This window comes from Adiantum capillus-veneris, chromosome 13, assembly GCF_014529385.1.
Source record: "Adiantum capillus-veneris isolate H3 chromosome 13, ASM1452938v2, whole genome shotgun sequence".
Classification (NCBI taxonomy): domain Eukaryota; kingdom Viridiplantae; phylum Streptophyta; class Polypodiopsida; order Polypodiales; family Pteridaceae; genus Adiantum; species Adiantum capillus-veneris.
The window spans coordinates 93,168,148-93,193,554 of NC_140943.1; the positions used below are offsets into that span (position 1 = coordinate 93,168,148).

General features: G+C 48.6%; 1 protein-coding gene across 2 annotated transcripts in view; it reads left to right on the forward strand.

The window, feature by feature from the left end:
- LOC147444451 (ubiquitin carboxyl-terminal hydrolase 10-like) overlaps window positions 1-25,407 on the forward strand; it is a 105,688-nt gene that overhangs the window by 76,035 nt on the left and 4,246 nt on the right. The window lies entirely within an intron of this gene.

Sequence of the window (25,407 nt, forward strand, 5' to 3'; positions counted from 1 at the left end):
CCCTGTCTAGTTGTCACCTTTTTGCACAAGACCCTTAAGGTGCTCGGCCACCATGTTTAGGTAGTGATGTTGGAACGTGCTTAGGACAGCGGGCACTTTTCTCCTTTACTAGGAGGTTTTTCCCCTCATGTATTGTGTATGCCCATCCTTTTAGGACATGCTTACCTTTGTACTAGTACAATAAGCAATACTATTGTGTTGTCTGCCATTGTGTTTCTCCTACTGCTCCAAGCTTGGTGTGTGCATTCTTGCAACTCTATTTCAAAAAATAGTACTGGTGAGGGCTTTGGCATGCTAGGCAGCGTTGCCAACACCCCCTTGCGCGCCTTCTAACATCGAGGTAGCAACACTGTTTAGGCAATCTCAACCTTTATGGTGTGGATTTTTGCAAAACAGGCATACAATCGTGTAATCACTAACCATGGCTGACAAAATAATGTTTGGGGCAGTTGGTTTGCTGAGTAAACATGTAATGAAGACAACTACCCTGTTGTGGCTTACATGATGCAACATGTTCTGGTTGCAAAGGACGTTTGGAGGCTTGTGCAGGGCCTTGATTTATGTTTTCCTTTTGGTGCACTCTGAGTCGGTTAAGGATGTTGCAAGTTCTAGCCTAGTACTAGTGTCATTTTTCCTACCATCGAGCAAGCTTGTTGGGATAGTAGGATCCACAGGCTCATGCGTTGAGTGCGCTTTATTAAATGTTCTATTACACTACATATTTGCTAAGCAAAAATAGCAAAAAAATCTTGGAATATACTAGGTGATTTGTGTGTGAGTTGTATGAGGTACAAACTACTTATCTTTGTAAACAGTTATAATCCAGAATTCTCACCAGAGACGGATGAAATAGATACTTTCCTCATAGAAATTAAAGATCTCAAGTAGTTGTTGACTGCTGTTGGTGAGATCATTCATGACAATTCCTTGTGCAAAATGTTCTTGATGTGTTAGTATTTGTATCAGACTGTTGCTTCCATTTGGAAACTTGTGATTTGACACAGACCCAAAGTTATCAAGTTTGATGCTGTCGCTTGATGTTGTAGGAGGCTCAATGTAGGAAAAATAGGGGTAAACAACAGGTTGTTGATCAAGCCTTTGTGGGTTCTTGAAAGAGGAGTGGTAATGTTGCCACTTCCAATGTTCCTTCTTCGGGTAGCATACGTGCAAGTAATTTTCCATAAACAACAATAAGTCTAAAAATTCTGGTGACACAGGGAAGCAAAAGCTGAAATGCAATTACTTAAAGGTGACAGGCCATATCAGCAAACAATGTCCTAAGCTACGGGCAAATGAGACTTGTAAGAAGAGGCAAATGTAGCCAATTGTAGATGCTGCTTCTAATAAAAATAAAGATTTTGTTAATGTTGTGTAAGGCACAGAATGGGCATGTCACTATGACCGTTATGTTCATAATCCAGTATGATAGTGAATGCAAATGCGCATGTATGGTATTATAATGATGGAGCTACAAAGTGTAGGAATAAGCCTTGCTTTATTCCCAGTCAGAACAATTAGGCTACAATACGTGGTCTATTTCTAATTTTTAGTGCAGGGTTCAGAACGGAAGGCTTGTCGACTTTCGAGCTTGACTGATGTCGATAACGCTTTTTCACGGTTTTCTGAATTTGTTTGAGAATTTGTTTTGTGATCCTATTTGGATTTTGTTTGAAATGGATGGTATTTGTTTTAAACCTGTCTTGGTGCCGATTTGAATTGTATGACTCTGGTTGTAATACTGGTGTCAATGCTTGGTGATTTACTCCCAGGTGGAGTAGTGAGAAATGTTGTTTTGGTATTGTTGGAACCTTGGAACGACGCAGACGGGATGTCTGGGAGCGTTCTGTTGTATGCTGGAAACCTTTGAATGACGTAGATGGGATGTTTGGGGAGCGTTTAGTTGTATGCTTGAAACCTCCAAGCAACGTAGGCTGGGGTCTGGGGAGGGTTTGGTTGTATCAGTCCTCTGAGCTCATGGCCCATACCTTTTTAGGTTATTTGCGGGGGGAGTGACGAGGTAGTCATTGAGTAGCTTCATACCGCAGACCATCTTTCTTGGGGGAGTGCTTAGAGATGCTGTTTGTTGTGTCTTATAACATGCATATGTGAGCATTTGTGTTGCATTGTGATGTGCCAACACTGAATATTCCTAATCGGGTGAGATTGCCTCGGTATGTAAAGAGCCCCGATCTGAAATGAGAATATACTCCTTACTAGATGCAATTTTCTGGGAAGTCAACGACCAGGATATCAAGAGCTCCGATCTGGAATGAGAAAAGTGATTCTCTCTCCGAATGTCCCTCGGAATGACCCTCAGAAATCTGCTAACTTGAGTTTTTTTGCAGATACACGATAATCGCGGATGATTACTCTTCTTTCAAGAAAGGGGGATGTCACAAACTGCTGACGTGTCAAGCCACTGAAGAACTGAGCCGACTTGCAGATTCCGGCCGAGGGGCCTAAACACTAAGAGAAGATGTAGCAGAAGAAGTTTTTCCAACTTACAAAGTCTCACCAAGTGGCGGTAATTTATTAAAAGAGTTCCTACCAACTTATGGGACCCTGTCCGATTGGGCCCAAGCGACACAAAGATATTAAATAAAGTAGAAACACACTCAAAAGACCTTGCGTAAATTGTTGATGACGTGGCAGGTGTACGGACGCTCGCATTTTACACTGATGATGTCGCAGGCTTTACGGACTTATGCGAGTTGCACTGTCAGGTGATGACATGGAAGGTTGTACGGACAGCCCTATGCACAAGCTTTTGGAGACCAGATGATTTTAGAACTTGAACCCTTTCATGTAAATTGCTTTTAGAGGCCAAGGGTCTTTAAATATGACCCGTGGGCTTTCACTCCGACAGTCTACTCGCGGGAAATGCAGAGCAGAGCCATGGGAGTTGTACCAGTTGAAGCAATATAAAGAAATACCGAAATGGGTGCCAAGGTTTGGGGCCAATGCTATCTTGGGGTGGAACCCCTCCACTTCGTGTCTAGTGTGTCGTGTATCTCTTTCAGTTCTGTTGTTATTTGAAGTGCTTACAGTTGTTCAGTTTGTTTTTTTCTGTTGGCACATGGTGCCTGTTCTGTTACAACTCTTCTCTCTCGCTCTGAACAAAGCTTCCATAGCCCTCAAAAGCTCTCTCTCACTCCTAATCAATCATTCATCGCCCTCAAGCTCAAGCTCCATACCTTGTTCTTCATTAAGCCCATAGTTTATTAGTCTCTTTTTCACTTGGACCTTGGATTGGCTAAGCCATAGCCGTGAGAATCGAGCACCTGATTATTGTAAAGATTACATAGCTCTATCGTCAAGAGCTCTCGTCTATGTTATGATATTCTTAAGCTCTTTATGAATGTTTCTCATCTTAATCTCTCAATTAATCTTAAGTCGTACCTCTCTTTTAAATAACCTAAAAAGCTCCAAACTCTCTGATCTCTCGATGGTGGTGGATAACAAGAAGAAGACAGGTTTGTGAAGGAGGCTATGAGGAAAAATACTTGGGATGATCACCTCGGATTTGGGAATTGAAACCAGACAAGGGATGCTACGTGCTTAAGGACTTTGGGACAAGAAGGTCAGCTCATCAGGGGATGAATAATTGCCATTGTTTGAAGCCAAAGCCAATTGACGTTCATTGAGGGGCTCGAGCTCATGCGGCTATGAGGGCTTGGACATGCATCGGGAAGACTCCAAGATTATGATTTGATTGGGAGCGAAACAGTGGTTTTGGGGTGACTATCATTGTTGGAGCTAAGAACCTTACCCATTGTTGTTTATCATCTAGGTGATTGTTAGAGGATGAGTCGACCATACCTTGTACGGTTTATTTCATTTCGATGATATAGTGCTCATTTGGGTTTCTATTGGCATTAATCTCTCTATTTCTGCTCCTTTCTCTCTAGCATCTCTCACAACCAGAGGCCCCGTGCCTTCCTGGCTCACCTCACGAAGAGTATCCTCCGACATCTTTGGTGAACCCAACGCGAAATTGACTGGGGTGAGAGGTGCAGATAGAGAAGCCATAACAGTTGATGAATTTTTTTTTTCTGAGAAAAAGATCCTTCTATTAGTTAATGAAACTGCCCATGGGGCTACAACCACCTCTACAAGAGAGGGCTACAACAATCATGATAGGGAGACTCTCCCAATGAAAACACAGCATATGTACAATGAGGCTAAATCAAGAGATGGGAGGAGGAAAAAGCCACGCAGGTGGCCGGTAGTGCCATCTGAGGGCACCCTTGACCGTCGTGACAAAAGGCCTAGGATGCCAGAGTCGAAGGAAAGCCTCTCTGCCCTCCCTCTTGCGGTCGGAGCTGCCCTGGAGTCTCTCGAGCTGTCCTTTGAGAGTATGGATCAGCTCTAGCCAAAGATCCCGAACAGTCTCTGTTGGTGGTACAAGGCGAGCCTCGAAGATGCGGAAGCAGCGAGCCTGCCAGATGAACCAGAGTGTCAGGCCACTGATGACTTCCCAACACTCCTCTCTCTCACTGCACCACTTCTATGGAGTAAGCTCTATGGCAAGCTGGAGTGTAGGTCGACCCCCTTGCATCACTATCATCCTGCTGGTGGAAGATAGCTCAAACTGAAGTGCCGGGCCCGTGAGAGTGGACGAAGCAACTGACCCCCAAGTGTACTGCCGAGATGGGAAAGAGCTGGCATCTGTCGAAGAACACGAAGCCACACCTGCTGTGCCAAAGGACAGTCCCAAAGACAGTGACGCTGACTCTCCGCAAGATGGTCACAAGCTGCACATGCGGTCGAGAGACCACTATGTACAAGCCAACTCCCAACTGTTGTAGCTCTGTGTGCAACCAGCCACTCGAACAAAGTGACTTGTCTCGGTTGTCTGGAGTCTCACAACCTCCAAAAAGCTACCAAGAACTCAGCTGTGAGACCCTCCTCCTGCCAATGAGGTGCTGCAGCAGGACGAGCCTTTCTTTGCGCTGCCAGTATGTGATGTCCCAGCCGAACAGTGTACTGAAAGAAAGGGACACCTGGGTGGTTTGCAGAGGAGAAAGGGTCCCTCCAAAGCCACTCTCTAGGATCCCACTGTACTCGTGCCAGTGGACAGCTCTCCCAAGCCCACAGTCTTCAGTGGCCAATCTCAAGAGTTGCTGGGTCGGGATCTATGACACAAGTCCTCCCACAGATGCCCACCACTCGGATCCTTTGAAAACAGCACTCTGCCACCTGCGGGGCCTCTACTGCACCTCGGTGTAAGTGTCCCTCACCCTGTAGCTGGAAAAACAGGGAGGGTATAGTCTCTGAGCAAGGTCGAACTGAGATGAGAACCTCCAGTTGCGTGAAGGATCCCATCCATCTGGGTGCTGCTGACTCGAGAGGTGTGAGCCACTCAACTGGTACTGCCTCTGAGATGTCCAGACACATGCTCTGCACCCCTCTCATGCCTTATAGCTGAAAGCCCTGAAGCTCCTCTCACAAGCTTGAAAACTGTAACCAGTCACCTAAAGAGCGTGCTGGACCCATGGAAACATGAGGCCGACTACCAACCAAGTGGGTTCTCTGAGTGCTAACCATGGGGTTCCAAACGAGGGGCTGTCTCAGGCGTTCCTCCGTGCAAGTAGGTTGACGCTGCTCCAGGCCACGCCGCAGTTGCTCCCAAGATCGGAGCAAACTCACAACAAAGCGGTCCTCTAGTCTCCTGCTCAAGCCAACTCCGTGCATCTCTGTGAAAATCCATCTAGTCGAGGGTCGCCAGGGGCCTCCAGCAGAAGGCACCCTAGTACTAAGCCGCTGAAGCAAGAACTCCTTCTAGGGTTCCTCACCTGGAAGAAGTCCTCTGACAATGAACTTCCCAAGGAGGGCTCTACTCTACTGTGTTGGGTCTATGATCCCAAACCCTCCCTGAGAACAAGGAAGAGTGATGACCTGCCATGCCACTCTGGCGTGGGCTATCTGAGTGTCACGCCCTGACCAAAGGAAGTTCCCGATCAGCCTCTCTACTTGGCTGATACAAGAACTCGAAAGATCCAACAAGAAGTGATGTACCACATAGTAGCCAACAACACTTGGTTGGCCACTACAACTCTGCCTGTCAGAGAAAGTCGTGCGGAGCTCTAATGTAACAACTTCCTCTTGATAGACAGGAGGAGGGGAGCAATTTGTTGCTCGGGAGACAAGTCCAAACCAACCTGCCCAAGTATCATACTGTAGTCCCTGGGGGAATCCACCTGAAACCCTCACCTGGCATCCAATTGGGATTAGGAGAACTGCAAACCGAGAAAGCCACTGTCTTTCTCCAGGTTGATCAGTGCGCCAGATGCACAACAAAAAGTCTCAAGAGTCTGCTCACACCTGTGAAGGTTGGCCTCCTGGCCATCCAAGTACAAGGCTGAGTCATCTACAAACTCAGCGTCCAGTAGCTCATCTCCCCGAATAGGAAGTGCTAAGCCACGTAAACCAACCTGTTGTGAAACTGTTGTGAAACCAAAAATCTGCTCATCGCCTCAACTTAGAACAAAAAGAGGAAGGGGGCAAGAGGGCAGCCGTGTCTGACCGAATGTATGAGCATGAAACGATCACCTCTACCTCCTGACAAAAGTACTTGACTGTGTGCGCGTTTGTACAAAGCTGACACCCCTCTGATCCAAGCATCCAAGAAGCCCATCCTGCGAAGAGGGCCCTCCAGAAAGTCCCAGTCAACTTTGTCGTAGCCTTCTCAAAATCGAGAAGAATTATCACTAGATCCTCATCGCAGAGCCACGCGAGGGTAGAAGCCTCCCAAAAAGTAAAGATGTTGTCAAGGATACTACGCTTCTTGACAAAACCTGTCTGAGTCCCATGTATAATGCTCTCTAGAAGTGGCTGAATCCTTAAACTCAGAGCCTTGGCAAGAATTTTGTAGGCTAAGTTGAGGATGGTGATGGGGCACCACTGTGGAATCTCATCCAAGGAGCCACCCTCTTTGGGAATGAGGTAAATCAGGCCCTCACTCATGCTGTCAAGCATCTCTCTTGTGTGCAGGATGTACTGAAAAGCACTACAGAGATCCGAGCCAAGAAAGTCCCAGTACTCCAAGAAAAAACTGGGAGTCAAGCCATCCTCACGTGGACAGCTACCACGGGGGGGTGTGCAAAGAGCCGTGTGTAGCTCCTCTAGCTGAAGAGGCAGCTCAAGCCTCTGGCGCATCTCCTCAGTCACAAGACAAGGCATCTGTGCCCACACCTGCTCTCTGCATGCATCTTGACCTTCTGGCTGAGGCTCTGCAGACAGTAGATCATGGTAGAAATCAATGGCAACTGCACGCATGTCCTCTGGCTCTGAATCAACTGACCCGTCAGGCCTCCTCAACTGACTGACCTTGGCATGCGAATGCCGAGGTCCCATTGCCTCAAAGAAAGCGCTTGTCACTCTGTCACCCAAATGGGTCCACTGAGATGCCTGTCGATGGAAAGCAAACTCATGGTGCGTCTCCTTTGTGGTGATGAGCTCCTGACGAGCTTGCTTTAACTGCTCCTCCAACCAAGGACTGTCTGGATGCTGTTCTTGCATCCTCTGCAAGGAAGCAACGCCCCGTCGGAGACGCTGCTGCTCCTCTCTCGCTCTGCAGACAGGCGAGCCGAAGACTCTTGGAGAAAAAGTTGACTAAGCTGAGCAAGTCCTGAGGCCACTCTGTCAGCAGGAGAATCCTGCATGTCTAAGCTCTCTGTCCAAAGAGCCTCCACTCGGTCTCTAAGCGTTGAGTCAAGCAAGACCCTCTCTGGGATGCAAAGCATCGTGCTCCCCCTCCTCTGTCTATCAATGACTGTAAGGGTCACTCGAGCATGGTCCGAAAAGGAAGTCCCTACCAGAATGCCAACTGTCCCACCCAAGTCACAGAAGCGATCACTAGTGTAGAAGCGATCTATCTGAGATAGATTCACGCCTCCCACTCTGCGGTCCGAACGAGAGAAGGCCGGGCTGTCTGGGGGCCGCACAAAGCTGGAATGCTGCCACACATCTATAACCCGCAGTCATACAAAACCTCTCCCAAGCTGCTAGCTCAACTCCATGCACAGTAGTATGGCTACCACCAATCATGTCAGAGGGTTCCTCCAACATGTTGAAGTCACCCCCTATGCACCATTGCTTTGCCTGCGACAGGGACTCAAAAATCTGAGACCAAAACTTTGCACGTGCACTCGCCACATTGGGCGCATAGATGTTCAGGAAACCCACGAGACAACCCTGAACCTGCATAGTGATCCACTGAGCCCTGCCCGACACAATAATCCCTCTGCCCACAATGACCTGGTGCAAAGAATCCGCAATAGTCATACATACCCCGCCCTGGATGCCTCCAGGTCCAAATGCAGTTGACCAAAAAGTCTCATACCGTCCACGCAAAAGCTGACCACGTCTAATGCGGCTCTCACACAGATGATGCTCTTGTAGCATAAGAAGGTCAATCTCTCCTCCCACGAGGCATCACTGAAGCTCTTGACGCAGTTAGCCCCTCTGACGCTGAAATTTGGGCCCACCTAGTCCCTATACGTTCCATGAGACGATCCTCATGGAGAGCGAGAGAGAACTGATGCTACCGCAGCAGCTAACCGTGCTATCTTCGAGGCAGGCTTGGATGGGGAGTAATCCGCATCGGAGTGTTCTCGAGATAGGCGTGACTGCAAAGAGTGTCCAGCCCAAGTCCAAGCCCAAGTAGACCGAGTCGTGCGTAAAGCAACCTCCTCTATCCAGGAGTCCTCATGTATGTGTACATAGTATGGCGGGCTCTGCGTGTCAACAAAAAAGTAAACCACAATGTGTCTACATCCTTCTGCGTCTGGAGGTGTCACAGCAAACTTGGCCAATGGCCAAAGAGTCTGAAGCATATCTGTAACTCCTAGGTCTCCCATGTGATGAGAGAACTCTAGGGACTGTGTCTGCAGCCACTCCAACACTGAGTCTAACGTCCACTTAGCCTGGTCCCTACCGCAGAGGGGAAAAGAGAAGCCAACCGCCGAGTCCAAGGCCTCTATCCCCCTAGCTGCAAGGAACAATACATGAACTCTGAAGCAAGCTGCCTCAAGGTCTGGTGAGGGTCACCGAGAAACCGTGTAAGGTCGTAGGCAAAGAAATCCCAATGACGACGAATGTCGAAGCTCGTCAGACCACGAGGAACTGCTGCAAAAGGAGACGTCTCCACCTGAAGGGGAGGTCTCAAGAAAGGCTGTCCCTCTCTCGCTAAACAACTCTTGGAAAAGGCGCTACCAAGAGATCTCTTAGCAGCTGAAGAAGGCCCTGCCCCCTGGGACGGTTGTGGGACTGCAGCGGGAGGAGGTGAGGGAGCAAGTGGGGAGGGGGGTGAGGAGGGGCGAGGGGGAACGATAGAGGAAGGAGGGCGAGGTGGAGAGGCAGAGGGGGAAGGGGGAGGGGGTGGAGCGGAAGCAGGGGGGAACTCGGGGGAGGGGGGGGGGGGGGGAGGAGGGGGGCCTGTCGAGGGTGTGGCTGAGGTGGAGGCTGGAGCAGGGACCTCGTCTTGCTGAAGAGGGTTGAATCGGTTCCCCGTGGGAACCCATTGCTGCTGGGCAGGAGCCTGAGGACCACTCTGAGTGCCAGGTTGGCGCGGTGGCCCGTGCCGACGTCGACCACGAACGTGCTGCCAGCCCTCCTCTGCTTGAGCCCCAGGCTCGGAGGGTGGCTCTGCCTGTATACTTTGTGGCTCTGCCTGCTGCTGCTGGCCAGCCTTTGAGGGCTAGGGCTAGTGGGCATGTGGTGTAGGTCGGGGTCTCCTCTGTGGACCGGCCTTCGCGAGATGGCCCATCTATCGACAAATGAAACACTGATTTGGGAGGCCCGAATACTCCACGCTTTGTTGGAACCAACCCCCACTCACCCGAGGAAGTAAGATGATCTTTGGGAGAGTGTGGGTGTCCCTAACCAGAACACGTACCGAGGGAATGCCGGCCGCCTTGGCAGCTACTGAGACTGTCGTGCGAGGTGTCTCCGGGACAGTCCCAATCGCTGAGCCTATCTTGGACAAAAGTGGTAGGTACTCCCTCCTCAAACCAGGAAAGCAGACGGAAATGGGAAGGTTTGCCTCCTCTACCAGAACATTTGAAGCTGGGTCAAAACCATGTCTCCACTGTCGAAAGTGGGCTCGAACTGCTCGGATGGTCAAGGGGCTCATGCCTCATGGCGATGACCTTGGACGCCATCTCAGAGGTCTCAAACTTGATTTGATAGTAGCCTCGTCCGAGGAACTGGACGTCGAAGGTCTTACCCACCTCTGCGAGAAGGCGGGCCTGGAGAAGATCATGCAGCTCTCCTCTGCTATGTTTGGTGCCGAGAATCTTGCAGATGATGGAAGTCGCTTGAAGGCGTTCCACCTCTGCGGCTAGGCTTGCTTGCTCTGTCAGTGATAGAGCAAGTCGAATGGAGGGCTCAACGGCTTTCTGAGAGTCCCTCTGAGGTGGAGCATGAGCGTCCATTAGTGTCTGCTGCCGTGGAGAAGGGCGGGAGGACGAAGATGAGAGGTGGCCCTCTGCTGGCCGAGCACGCCAAGAACGCCAAGAAGATTGAGGTTTTCAGCCTAGCTAGACCCGGGGCGAGGGGGCGGGGGGAAGCGATGCGGAGGGATTGGGATTGCAAAGCAGGGGCGGGCGAGCTGAAGCGCGGCGGGTAGAGGCTGGGGCGGGCTGCAGTGGTGCGCGCTGAATCTGCGCGCTGGGGCAGAACACAGGCAGCGCGCTGGGAGTTGGGGGGCGAGCGATGGCGAGAGAGGGGGGGGGGGGGGGGGGGCAGAGCTTGCGCGAGGGGGATGAGCGGGGGCAGCAGCGAGCGGGTTGGTTTCTGGGATTTCTGGACAGTTGATGAATTTTATTGAAGAGTTAAATTCAAAGGGTTGATGGAAACTTTTCCAGATTTTTCAAAGATGCTCCAATTGGTTTAGGGATATCTGCTTGAACTGGAAACCATGAAGACGAAAAGACAAATTGATGGTGCGGTGGAGATGGCACTTGATGCCATGTATGACCAGTGTTGTGTTTTCCAAGGACATGATCCAAAGGGTTTTCTTGCATGGTATGAAGCCGAGATGAAGAGTCGAAGGGTTCTAGAAGATTGGATGATTGCAGCTTTTGAAGAAGTTGTAAGCTTCGAGTTCAAAGATAAGGTTCGGGAGCTGCCAGAAACATATTCCATACAGTGGGACTATTTTGCAGATGGATTTATTTATGAAAGATCAAGGATTTTGGACTTGGAAATGAAGCAGATTAATGGGCAAAGCCAAATTATCTTCAGTAAAGGTGATGAGGATCAGATGCAGTTCCTTAGCTATGATCAATTTTTGGAACAGATTTATGCAAGAAGCAAAGCTAAAGTAGATGGAGCTTTGGAAGTAGCAGATTTAGTCCCAGAGAACCATGTTTTGGGTAATCTAATAGAGGCAAATAATGAATTTGATGCTAAAACAAAATTGATGGAAATTTTCCAAAGATTGCTCACATGACAGTTACCTCCATTAGTGGCTCCAGTGAAGGTAGAGATTGTGCGGCAAGTGTTTCGCAAGCTAGCGACCTTGGCATGGGTTGTCATCTAGGAGCTCAAGAAGAATCTTTACAAGGTGTTATTGGATTTTTCAGTATCATGGAAGCATGTGAAACCATAGAGGACAACATGTTTGTTGAAGACGATTGCACAGATAAAGTTATATATACGGTAATTGATGAAGTGCAAGAAATTGTGGAGACAACACAGGATGTGCATGAAAATGCAAATGAGTCTTTGTTTATTGTTGACAACATGTTTACAGGTGCTGATGTCACAGAACAAGAAGAAGAAGATGCTACTATTAATGGTTTCTTGGCTGGATCTGAAGGAGATGAGCATGATAATATAGAAGGCTTTTGATGTATATGGTTATTCAGAGGGGGTGCAAGAAGAACCTTCACAAGTGCGGGATGTGCAAAGAGTTTTTCCTTGTATGCTTTCTTATCATGAGCTACAATAGGAAACAATGTCTAGCTCTTTGATAGATGATGAAGATTTTCAGGGCTCTACCAGTCCAATAGAGGGCGTTGTGGATGAAGATCTATAGGTAGAAGCTGTTTTTTATGATCAAGCCGGAATCCCAATCAAGGACGCCTCTGATATAGGTACAAGTTGTTCAAAGGTTCGTGATGAATATGCAGTCAGAGGGGGTGATGACTCTAAATCATCATGGTTATTGTAGGAAGGGCATAGTTTCCTCTACATTTTGGGGCAGTGTACCAACTATGGTTGGGTTTGGATACTCTTCTATTGATAATAATGTCAGTAATGTTATTGATGCCAATAAAAGGGAGTCAGAGCTCTTGTATGCTTGCTGGCAACGAGCTAAAGTTGCCAAATTTTTATGGGATGAGGATGTTGCACTACTTTTGAGGTGAAGCTTTAGTCTATTGTGGGACTCATTAGTGCTATGTGCTCTCAATGGTGTCTGATCCAGGAGATTCCACAGATCTTCAAAAACAAGTTCAATATGGATGGGTGCTTTTGGCTACACTGTACGCTTGCTTGCGGTTAGAACCAGGAGTAGCATACTTGCACTAGGGATGCTTAATGTTGGTTGAGACAGGCAATGCATGCTCATGTGTATATTATACTGCTTCATTATTTGGGCAGTTTCTTCTATTCCGTTTGATCTAGGAGAGCCAGATGATGTTTATGGCTTTTTTTTTCCCCTAGAAAAAGATCCTTTTATTAGTTAATGAAACTGCCCATAGGGCTACAACCACCTCTACTAGAGAGGGCTACAGGGGAGACTCTCCCAGTGAAAAAACAACATATGTACAATGAGGCTAGATCAAGAGATGGGAGGAGGAAAAAGCCACACACCCGGACCATGGTGAAGAAAGGCCGAGGGCGTCAGAGTCGAAGGAACTCCTCTCTATGCTCTTGCATGCGGTCGGAATTGCCTTGAAGTCTCTCGAACTGTCCCCGAGAGTATGGATCAACTCTAGCCAAAAATCCCGAATGGTCTCCATTGGTGGCACAAGGCGAGCATCAAAGATGCGGAAGTAACGGGCCCGCCAGATGAACCAGAGTGTTAGGCCACAGACGAGCTCCCAACACACCTCTCTCTCACTACACCACTCCTGGGGGGTAAGCTCTGTAGCAGGCTAGAGTGTAGGTCGACCCCCCTGTATCACTATCATCCTAATGGTGGAAGATAGCTCAAACTGTAATGCAGGGCCCGTGAGAGTGGACCAAGCAGTTGCCCCCCAACTGTACTGCCGTGCAGTGGAAAGAACTGGCATTAGTCGAAGGACCCGAAGCCAAACCTGTTGTGCCATAGGGCAATCCCAAAGACAGTGGTGCTGACTCCTTAAGGGATGGTCACAATCTGCACATGCTACCGAGAGACCACTGTGTACAAGCCAACTCCCTGCTGCTGTAGCTCTATGTGCAACCAGCCACTGGAACAACGTGACTCGTCATGGCTGCCTTGCGTACCACCACCTCGCCCAAAAAGCTGACAAGAACTCAGCTGTGAGACCCTCTTCCTGCCGATGAGGTGCTGCAGAGCAGGAGTCTCTCTCCGTGCCACCAATATGTAACGTCCCAGTCGAATAGTGTACTGAAAGAACGGGACACCTTGGATGGTCGGCTGAGGAGAAAGGGTCCCTCCAAAACCACTCTCCAGGATGCCACTGCACTCGATCCAGTGGACAACTCTCCCAAGCCCACAACCTCCAGTGGCCAGTCTCAAGAGCTGCTGGGTTAGGATCTATGACACAAGTCCTCCCACAAATGCCCACAACTCGGATCCTCTGAAAACAACACTCTGCAACGTGTGGGGCCTTTACTGCAACTCGGTGTAAACGACCCTCACCATGTAGCTCGAAAAACAGGGAGGGTATAGTCTCTGAGCAAGCCCAAACTGCGATGAGGACCTCCAGTCGCGTGAAGGTCCCCATCCACCTGGGAGCTACTGACTCGAGAGTTGTAAGCCACTCAGCTGGTACTGCCTCTGTGATGTCCTGACACATGCTCTGCACCCCTCTCATGCCCTTTAGTTGGATGCTTTGAATCTCCTTTGACAAGCCTCGGAACTGTAGCCAATACCAACCAAACTCCTCGCTGCTGTAGCTCTATGTGCAACTAGCCACCACTGGAACAACGTGACTCGCAGTGGCTGCCTTGCGTACCACAACCTCGCCCAAAAAGCTGACAAGAACTCAGCTATGAGACCCTCTTCCTGCCAATGAGGTGCTGCAGAGCAGGAGTCTCTCTCCGTGCCGCCAATATGTAACGTCCCAGTCGAATAGTGTACTGAAAGAACGGGACACCTTGGATGGTCGGCTGAGGAGAAAGGGTCCCTCCAAAACCACTCTCCAGGATCCCACTGCACTTGAGCCAGTGGACAGCTCTCCCAAGCCCACAACCTCCAGTGGCCAGTCTCAAGAGCTGTTGGGTCAGGATCTATGACAAGTCCTCCCACAGATGCCCACAACTCGGATCCTCTGAAAACAACACTCAGCAACCTGTGGGGCCTTTACTGCAACTTGGTGCAAATGACCCTCACCATGTAGCTTGAAAAACAGGGAGGGTACAGTCTCTGAGCAAGCCCGAACCGCGATGAGGACCTCCAGTCGCGTGAAGGCCCCCATCCATCTGGGAGCTACTGACTCGAGAGTTGTAAGCCACTCAGCTGGTACTGCCTCTGTGATGTCCTGACACATGCTCTGCACCCCTCTCATGCCCTTTAGCTGGATGCTTTGAAGCTCCTCTGACAAGCCTGGGAACTGTAGCCAATACCAACAAAGTGGCCTCTCTGAGTGCTAACCATGGGGTTCCAAACAAGGGGCTGTCTCAGGCGCTCCTCCGTGCAAGTAGGCTGCTGCTGTTCCAGGCCTCTCCTCAGCTCCTCCCAGGAGCAGAGCAGACTCACAACAAAACGGTCCTCCAGTCTCCTGCTCAGGCCAACTTTGCGCATCTCTGTGAAAATCCATATGATCGAAGGTCTCTAAGGGCCTCCATCCTAAGGCACTCTAGCTCTAAGCCGCTAAAGCAAAAACCCCTTCCAAGACTCCTCCCCTGGAAGCAGTCCTCTGACAATAAATTTCCCAAGAAGGGCTCTGCTTTGCTGTGCTTGGTTTATGATCCCCAACCCCCCTGAGAACAAGGTACAGTGATGACCTGTCATGCCACTTTGGCCCGCGCTATCTGAGATTTGCGCCCTGACCAAAGGAAATTCCTGATCAGCCCTCTACCTGGCTGATGCAAGAACTCGAAAAGATCCAACAAGATGTAATGTACCACATAGTAGCCAACCAAGTGTAGTGGCCAACAACACTTGGTTGGCCACTACAACTTTGCCTGCCAGAGAAAGTCGTGCTGAGCTCCAATGTAACAGCTTTCTCCCGATGGACAGGAGGAGGGGAGCAATCTGCTGCTCACGAGACAAGTCCAAGCGAACCTGACAGCCCAAGTATCGAATTGCAGTCCCTGGGGGGATTCATCTGAAACCCTCACCTGGCAGCCAATCAGGTGTAGGAGCTTTGCCAACGAGAAAGCCGCTGTGTTTCTCCAGTTGATCAATGCGCCTGATGCACTACAAAAGGTCTCAAGGGCTTGCTCACACTTGTGTAGGTTGGCCTCGTGGCCCTCCAAGTACAAAGCTGAGTCGTCTACAAACTCAACATCCAGCAGCTCGTCGCCCCGAATAGAGAGCGCTAAGCCACGTAAACCAACCTGTTGTGAAACCAAAAATCTGCTCATCGCCTCAGCATAGAACATAAAGAGGAAGGGGGCAAGAGGGCAACCCTATCTGACCGAATGTGTGAGCATGAAACGATCTTCTCTACCACCTACCAAAAGCACCTGATTGTGTGCACGTTTGTAAAGAGCTGACACACCTCTGATCCAAGCATCTGAGAAGCCCATCCTGCGTAGAGTGCCCTCCAAAAAGTCCCAATCAACTCAATAGTAGACCTTCTCAAATCGAGAAGAAGATTCACTAGATCCTCACCATGGAGGCGCGCAAGGGCAGATGCGTCCCAAAAAGTAAAGATGTTGTCAAGGATACTGCGCTCCTTGACAAAACCTGTCTGCGTCCCACGTATAATGCTCTCTAGAGGTGGCTGAATCCTCAAACTTAGAGCCTTGGCAAGAATTTTGTAGGCAGAGTTGTGGATGCTGATGGGCCGCCACTGCCGAATCTCATCCAAGGAACCATCCTCCTTGGGAATAAGGTAAATCAAGCCCTCACTCAAGTCATGCATCTCCCCTCTGTGTAGGATGTATTGAAAAGCGTTGCAGAGATCTGAGCCAAGAAAGTCCCAATACTCTAAGGAAAAATTGGGAGTCAAACCATCCTCACCAAGACAACTACTACGGGGAAGCGCTCTGAGGGTTGCGTGGAGCTCCTCTAGTTGAAGGGGCAGCTCAAGCCTCTTGCGCATCTCCTCAGTCACAAGACAAGGCATCTGTGCCCAAACCTGCTCTCTGCATGCATCCTGACGCTCTGACTGAGGCTTTGCTGACAACAGGTCACGGTAAAAGTCAGTAGCAACTGCACGCATGTCCTCTTGCTTTGAAGCAACCGACCCGTCAAGCCTCCTCAACTGGCTGATATTGGCGTGCGCATGTCGGGGTCCCACTTTCTAAAGAAAGCCTCTGTCACTCTGTCACCCACCTGGGTCCACTGAGATGCCTGTCGATGGAAAGCAAACTCATGGCGCCTCTCCTTTGTGCTGGCAAGCTCTTGGCGAGCCTGCTGCAACTGCTCCTCCAACCAAGGACTGTCGGGATGCTGCTCTTGCATCCTCCGTAAGGAAGCAACACCCCGTCGGAGGCGCTGCTCCCCCTCTCTCGCTGCAGCCAGGCGGACCGTAGGCTCCTCAAGAAAGAGCCGACTAAGCTGAGCAAGTCCAGAGGCCACTTTGTCAGCAGGAGAGTCCTGCATGTTTAAGCCCTCTGTCCAAAGAGCAACCACTCGCTCTCTGAGCGCAGAGTCCAGCAAGACCCTCTCAGGGATGCGTAGCATCGTGCTCCCCCTCCTCTGTGTATCTGTCGCTGTAAGGATCACTGGTGCATGGTCCGAAAAAGATGTCCCAGCTAGAATGCCAACTGTCCCACCCAAGTCACAGAAGTGGTCACTAGTGTAGAAGCGATCTACCGAAATAGATTCACTTCTCCCACTCTGCGGTCCGAACGAGAGAAGGCCAGGCTGTCTAGGGGTGTCACGAGGACGTGGCAACTGCTAACTTTAGTTGTTGGTTTCTTTCCAATGGGTTTTGTTTTATTTTTGAGACCCTCTTTTTGAAGTAGCAAATGGTCGGACATTGTATGGCCAATGTGAACGGTAGTTTCACCCGCAGGTAGGTAGTGGTCGGCACTGGAATTCGTATAGTAAGAGGATGTCTAGGCTCAGAGCAAGATCATGTAGGTCCCCCCGTCGCACTTAGCAAGTTGGTGGATACTAACTCAAGAAAGGCATAAAGTCAAGGTGGGACTACTAGTAGAAAATATCCGATAGTTGAGCCACATTGCACTTTTGGATGCGGTCCCAATGAGGATAGATGGTCAGATGACCACAGGGAGCCCAACGGAATCATTTCCTAAAATTTAGGGAACTGCTATTTTGGGCCGCGAAATGTGTTCGCGTCATTACCTCCGCTATGACTAGGGGAACACTTTACAACTCTGCCGCGAAGTCAACTAGGCGACCAATCAGGAGATTTTTAGGCGGCAACCCCGAAACTGGCAAAAGCTTGTAAATGCGCCAAGTGGCAATTTAACATGAACTTGCCTCATGCAGAAAAAAGGGCGCTGAATTTTATGCCGGGAGAGGCCTCTTTTTGGTTTTTGTCACAGGTTAAGAGCTATGGAGTGCTTTCTTTCCCTCCCATGTACAGTGTGGTGCTTGGAGTGATGCCCTGCACGCTACACACTGCTCTCTCTCTCCCCTACGTGTAGTTATGTGATGCCCCACAAGAGGGCTCTTCATTTGACTGATGTACAGCTGTGTGGGTTCATGCTTTTGTGCTGAGGCAAGAGCCTCCTTGAGCAGGAACAGGGGTAGCTAGCTGCTACTCCAAAGCAGGCACCGATGAGGGTCATAACCTCATTGTACAGGTGCAAATTCAGCGCTGTGTATGCGCAGAAAATTGACTTTTTTTCAGCCATACGGACGCCAGAACCTTTGGGAATCATGCCCCACTGACAGAGAACAGTTCGGGGACTGTTTGGGGCTGAAAACAGGGCAAAAACCAGTAAATACAGCGAGCTGAATTTACTGTTTTTAGGCTGGAATCAGAGGGTATACGCCAGTAGAAGTGAGTTCTAGCAGGGGAATTGGTTTCGTGCAAGTTTTGGGGCTGTTAGTTGCCGAAACTTGGCCAAATCAGGTAGTATCTATTGGGATACAGGTAAAGGATTCCTAGGACTGTACTTTGTAATTTACCCTCTCAAAGAATAAAGAAATACCTAAAGGGGCGCCAATTTTGGGGCCTACAGGTTGTCAGCGTCTGCTCGGGGCATTCTAGTCAAGTGTTAAAACTTTCGCTGGTTCTCTTTGCAAAGTGCTTTGTGTGTGTGTCTAAAGTAAAGAATTTTGGGTGAAAGCCAATGCCTACGGCCCCGCGGGCCGGTTTCAGGGGGCCTCACAAAGCAAGGGTGCTGCCACGCATCTGAAACCTGCAGTGTCATACATAGCCGCTCCCAGCTGCCAACTCAACTCCATGCACAGTAGTATGGCTACCTCCAATCCTGTGAGAGTGGTCCTCTAACATGTTGAAGTCACCCCCAATGCACCATTGCTTTGCTTGCGGCAGAGACTCTACAATGTGAGACCAAAACTCTGCACGTGCACTCACCACATTGGGCACATAGATGTTCAGGAAGCCCAAGAGGCAACCCTGAATCTGCATAGTAATCCAGTAAGCTCTACCCTCTCAAAGAATAAAGAAATACCGAAAGGGGCGCCAATTTTGGGGCCTACAGGTTGTCAGCGTCTGCTCGGGGCATTCTAGTCAAGTGTTAAAACTTTCGCAGGTTCTCTTTGCAAAGTGGTCTGTGTGTGTGTGTCTAAAGTAAAGAATTTTGGGTGAAAGCCAATGCCTACGGCCCCACGGGCCGGTTTCAGGGGGCCTCACAAAGCAAGGGTGCTGCCACGCATCTGAAACCCGCAGTGTCATACATAGTTGCTCCCAAGCTGCCAACTCAACTCCATGCACAGTAGTATGGCTACCTCCAATCCTGTGAGAGTTGAAGTCACCCCCAATGCACCATTGCTTTGCTTGCGGCAGAGACTCTACAATGTGAGACCAAAACTCTGCACGTGCACTCACCACATTGGGCACATAGATGTTCAGGAAGGCCAAGAGGCAACCCTGAATCTGCATAGTAATCCACTAAGCTTTGCCAGACACAATAATACCTCTGTCCACAATGGCCTGCTGCCAAGAGTCCGTAATAGTCATACATACCTCTCCCTGGATGACACCAGGTCCAAATGCAACTAGCCACAATGTCTCATACCGCCCACGCAAAAGTTGACCACATTGTCTAATGCGGCTCTCACACAGATGATGCTCCTGTAGCATAAGAAGGTCAATCTCTCCTCCCACCAGGCATCGCTGAAGCTCTTGACGTAGTCGGCCCCTTTGGCGCTGAAAGTGGGGCCCACCTAATCCCTGATGAGACGATCCTCATGGAGAGTGAGAGAGAACTGATGCTACAGCAGCAGCTAACCGTGCTATCTTCGAGGTTGGCTTGGATGGGGAATAATCCGCATCCGAGCGTCCTTGAGATAGGCGTGACTGCAAATAGTGTCTAGCCCAATCCCAAGAAGAACGAGCCGTGCGCAAGGCAACCTCCTCTGTCCAGGAGACCTCATGTATGTGTGCGTAGCATGGCCACAGAGTCTGAATCAAGTTTGTAACCCCTAGGTCTCCCATCTGATGAGAGAACTCGAGGGCCTGTGCCTGTAGCCACTCCAAAACTGAGTCTAAGGTCCACTTAGGCTGGTCCCTACCGCATAGGAGAAAAGAGAAGCCAACCGTTGAGTCCAAGGCTTCTATCCCTCTAGCTGCAAGGAACAATACATGAACTCTGAAGCAAGCTGCCTCAAAGTCTGGTGAGGGGTCGCCGAGAAACAGTGTAAAGTCATAGGCAAAGAAATCCTAACGACGATGAATGTCGAAACTCGTCAGTGCACGAGGAACTGCTGCAAAGGGAGGCGTTTGCACCAGAAGGAGGATTCGCAAGAAAGGCTGTCCCTCTCTCGCCAAGCGACTCGTGGCAACAACGTTCCCAAGAGATCTTTTAGCAGCCGAGGATGGTCCTACCCCCTGGGTCGGCAGGCGGGGAAGGAGCGGGAGAAGATGTGGAAGCAGGGGGGCTAGCGGGAGGAGGAGGAGAGGGGGGCGGGGAGCGGCAGAGGAAGGAGGGCGAGGTGGAGAGACGGAGGGAGGGGGGGGGGGGGGGGGGGTGAGGTTGAGGTGGAGGGTGGAGCAGGTACTTCGTCCTGTTGAAGAGGGTCAAAACGGTTCCCTATGGGAATCCACTGATGCTGGACTAGAGCCTGGAGACCACTCTGAGTGCCAAGCGGGCGAGGTGGCCCTTGTCTATGTCGACCACGAACTTGTTGCCAGTCCTTCTCTACTTGAGCCCCAAGCTCGGAGGGTGGCTTTGCCTGTGTACCCTGTGACACTGTCTGCTGTTGCTGGTGTCACAATAATACGGAAGCGTAAACTGACTTTTAATTGTATTTCAAATACTCAAGAGAATTAGAGAGAGAGAGAGGAAAAACTTGACACTTCATTGGGGACCGGAAGATGGGCTGGTCCCCTCCCCCCCCCATAAAGAGATTAGCTTTATTACTAAGGGAGAATCTTTCCAAGCACAGGAACGGGGCAGTAGCCCGTCCTCTATTCTTTCTTTTCTGCTTCTGACTGAGAGAGTGCGAGAGCTACTCTCTGAATACTGAGAGGATTTTCCCCTGCTATGAGATTTTGGGAAGCTCTCAAAAACGAGAGTCTATCTTCCACAAAACTCAATGGAAGCTCTCGAAAAATGAGAGTCTATCTTCCGCTAAGTGTGTCCCTTTATGCATAATCATTCCTGCAACAAAAACAAGGGAGAAACACGCAAAATGCACGCACACATGCTTGCTGTAATTTTCTGCACATAACCTGAAAATGTTACCTGAGCACCTTCCAAAGCCAAAATAGAGACCTTTTTCGCAATGGAATTGCACCAAACTTTGTGTACACGTAGCGTAGGTAGAGAAAAACTAGATTCCATGTGTATTTTGCTGAAATTCATCCTAAAAGAGATGATTAGGGGTTGAAAACAGAGAATTTACAGCCACCACACTCTACGAAGAGAGTGCCCGTTGCAACTTCTCGCGATGAAACTTCACCAAAAGCTGGCTAGGGCTATAGAACCTTTGTTCTAAACAATGGGAGCACGAGGCCACCACATATGTTGCAAGGGGCTGCTCTCAAGCTTCCATGGAGAGCTCCAATGCGTAGAGCATACTCACAATAGGGGGGCTAGGAGCACTGCCAACACTGAGAAATGGGGGAGGGGGTGCTCTTATCCAGCCAGCAGGAAGAGGGGGCGCTAGGAAGAGAGACAGGGTGAGAGTGAGTTGGAGAGCTAGTTTTGCATTGGTAAGCGTGCCAAGTGGCACACTTAATAACTTTAAAATCATTCAACTTTCATTTTTAAAAGTCCCTAAGCTATTAATGAAATGTGCAACTTAACTCACAACTGCACACACAAATGCTACTAATGAAATGTTATTGCTCCTCAGCACAATGCCGTACCAAGATTGCTCTGGCATTACCTGTTCGCATTTGTCCGGCCATTTGCTTCAACGCAAATGATCTAAAATAATTTAATTGACTTATCCTAAGGCCGTAAAAATAATTCAGGCCCTAGGGTTACTGTTGTTCTAAGGATCCCATCTCATTCCTGTGCTTGCACTAGCGTGCATAATTTTCTGAGCTTAAAATCTGAGGCTACTATCTATCCCTTCATTGAAGACCCGATTTCCAAATCACTAGGGCTTCAGGGTATTTTTTGCTATGGTCTCCCTGAGGTGCTCTGGCCCAAACTTGGGCGCACCTGAGGCCCCAGAACTGCTAGATCTGTTGTGATGTGCACACAATTAATTAGATAATTTTTTTCTCGTAAATAAGTTAATTATTTACAAAGCCTGACATAGTTACATTCCTCTTGGTTCTAAACAGTTGACCTCAACTATAGAGTGTCAACATAACTGTGCAAGATGTCTGGGTAGTCCTTGAGATCGGACTCAGTCATCCACTTTGCATCTAAAGGGGTGTAATTCTTGAACTTGACTTAATACTTTTGATGTAAGCTCCCGGACTTTAGTTGTCTCTCAGAGTGGTGTATTATCTGTTCAGGTTGAAGGATTTCCTCACTCTCTTCGACTTCTGGAGGATCTTCTTGTACTGGCGCCACTGGAGGAGGTCCAACGTATGGTCGGAGGAGACTTACATGAAAAGCATTATGGATGCGCCAATGAGGAGGCAAATCTAATCTAAAAGTCACGTCATTCACTTTATCTGTAATCTTGAAAGGGCCGTAAAATCTATGGGAAAGTTCAACAACTTTCCCTTTTCTGACCCGCTTTTTCAATCTAGCTTTCTCAAACTTTAGTAGGACATATTGTCCTTTTTCAAGATTAAGATTCCTTCTGTGCTTGTCTGCTTTTCTCTTCTGTTGCTCTTGAGTACGAAGAATCGCTTGCTTTACTTGTTGATAGGCAATATCAATATTGTGCACGAATTCATCTGCAGCGAAGATGTTTTCTTTGGTAACCATAATAGGAAGTAAGAGTGGCTTCCCATAAATAATTTCGAAGGGAGCTTTACCAGTTGAGGAATGTATGGTATTATTATGCGCAAACTCAACTAACGGTAAGTACTGTTTCCATTCGGATTCTCGTTCCGAAATATAGCACTTGAGGAGGTCTAAAACAGTGGCATTAGCGATTCCGCTTTGACCATTTGTTTGAGGATGATAAGTTGATGAAAAATCAAGCTTAGTTTCCAAGTTCTCGAACAATGCCTACCAAAATAGACTAGTCATGCGAGGATCCCTATCGCTGACAATAGTCTTTGGCAATCCATGGATAAGTATCTGCAAGTTACCTCGAGGGTAAAGCTTCATAGCCTTTTGCAAGGCTTCATACAATCCTGCTTCAAACTTACGCATCTTCTCCGGATCTTCAATCTTCTTGAATGGAGTGACTTTCAAGAGAACGTCCCAAAACCTATCCACATAGCGTGGAACAGTTTCGTTCACTGACTGTGAGAGTCGATCCCATTCTTTCTTTACCTCTTCCTCATAGTTTGGAGGAAGAACTGTGCGTAGAACTCCTCCTTGAAAGTAGTCCAATCTTGGGGTTTGCGTTTTTCTAGGATTAGGATTAACCACCAACTGCTGGCGTTGCCTTTTAGGTACATGCTGACATGGCGAAGCTTGGATCTTTCTTTAAAGTTCCCTTCTGCAAATGCAACTTCAAATTGGCGGATGAAAGCCAAAGCTTTGTCATTATCACGCCGTCCATTGTAGGTGTCGGATTTTTCATCTTTGTCTCCTGACTTGAATGTTTTCTGCTTGTGGTGCTTCCTCTTATGGTGCTCCTTCTTTCTATGCTTAAACTCCCTGTGAACATGAGTCCTTTCCCTTGAATGCACTTCTTGCTGCGACGGATTATGAAGAAATATGTCTTCTGGAGCGACTATGTCATCCAGATCCTTCATGAAAGAAAACTAAGGAGAATTAGGAGGATCCTGCTCTTGAACCTTTGGATTAAACTGCACATGACATTCTGGAGGTTTCCTCTACCTCTCGTGCATGCGGGAGGTTCCAATTAAAGGATCTTTCTTTGGTTCTTGCGTCTTTGGGTTCTTCGGGATTTCTCCCGACCCTGTCGGCACTTTCTCCTTCCCTTTCTCAAGAGTAAAGAGAATCTTTTGGACTTCTGAATGGGAGAGAGCTTTTTGCAACTCTGCCACCTGCTGTTGAAGGAGAGAACTCTATCTCGCGTCCTCCCATTTCTGCAGTCTGCCAAGAGTCGTCAATCCCTTAAGAAAGAGAGAGATGACCTTGCTCTGATATCACTGTCACAAAAATACGGAAGCGTAAACTGACTTTTAATTATATTTCAAATACTCAAGAGAATTAGAGAGAGAGAGAGGAAAAGCTTGACACTTCATTGGGGACCAGCCCCATAAAGAGATTATCTTTATTACCAAGGGAGAATCTTTATAAGCACAGGAACGGGGCAGTAGCCGTCCTCTATTCTTTCTTTTCTGCTTCTGACTGAGAGAGTGCAAGAGCTACTCTCTGAATACTGAGAGGATTTTCCCTCTGCTATGAGATTTTGGGAAGCTCTTAAAAACGAGAGTCTATCTTCCACAAAACTCAATGGAAGATCTCGAAAAATGAGAGTCTATCTTCCGCTAAGTGTGTCTCTTTATGCATAATCATTCCTGCAACAAAAACAAGGGAGAAACATGCAAAATGCACGCACACATGCTTGCTGTAATTTTCTGCACATAACCCGAAAATGTTACCTGAGCACCTTCCAAAGCCAAAATAGCGACCTTTTTCGCAATGGAATTGCACCAAACTTTGTGTACGTGTAGTGTAGGTAGAGAAGAACTAGATTCCATGTGTATTTTGCTGAAATTCACCCTAAAAGAGATGATTAGGGGTTGAAAACAGAGAATTTACAGCCACCACACTCTACGAAGAGAGTGCCTGTAACTTCTCGCGATGAAACTTCACCAAAAGCTGGCTATGGCTATGAGAACCCTTGTTTTAGACAATGGGAGCACGAGGCCACCACATATGTCACAAGGGGCTGCTCTCAAGCTTCCATGGAGAGCTTCAATGCGTAGAGCATACTCACAATAGGGGAGGTAGGAGCACTGCCAACACTGAGAAATGGGGAAGGGGGTGCTCGTATCAAGCCAGCAGGAAGAGGGAGCGCTAGGAAGAGAGAGAGGGTGAGAGTGAGAGTGGGAGAGCTAGTTTTGCATTGGTAAGTGTGCCAAGTGGCACACTTACTTAATAACTTTAAAACCATTCAACTTTCACATTTAAAAGTCCCTAGGCTATTAATGAAATGTGCAACGTAACTCACAAATGCAAACACAGATGCTACTAATGAAATGTTAGTTGCTCCCCAGCACAATGCCGTACCGACATTGCTCTGGCATTACTTATTCGCACTTGTCCGGCCATTTGGTCCACCGCAAATCATTTAAAATAATTTAATTGACTTATCCTAAGGCGGTAAGTAATTCAGGCGTAATTTAATTGACTTATCCTAGGGTTACTGTTGTTCTAAGGACCCCATCTCATTCCTGTGCTTGCACTAGCGCGCGTAATTTTCTGAGCCTAAAATCTAAGGCTACTATCTATCCCTTC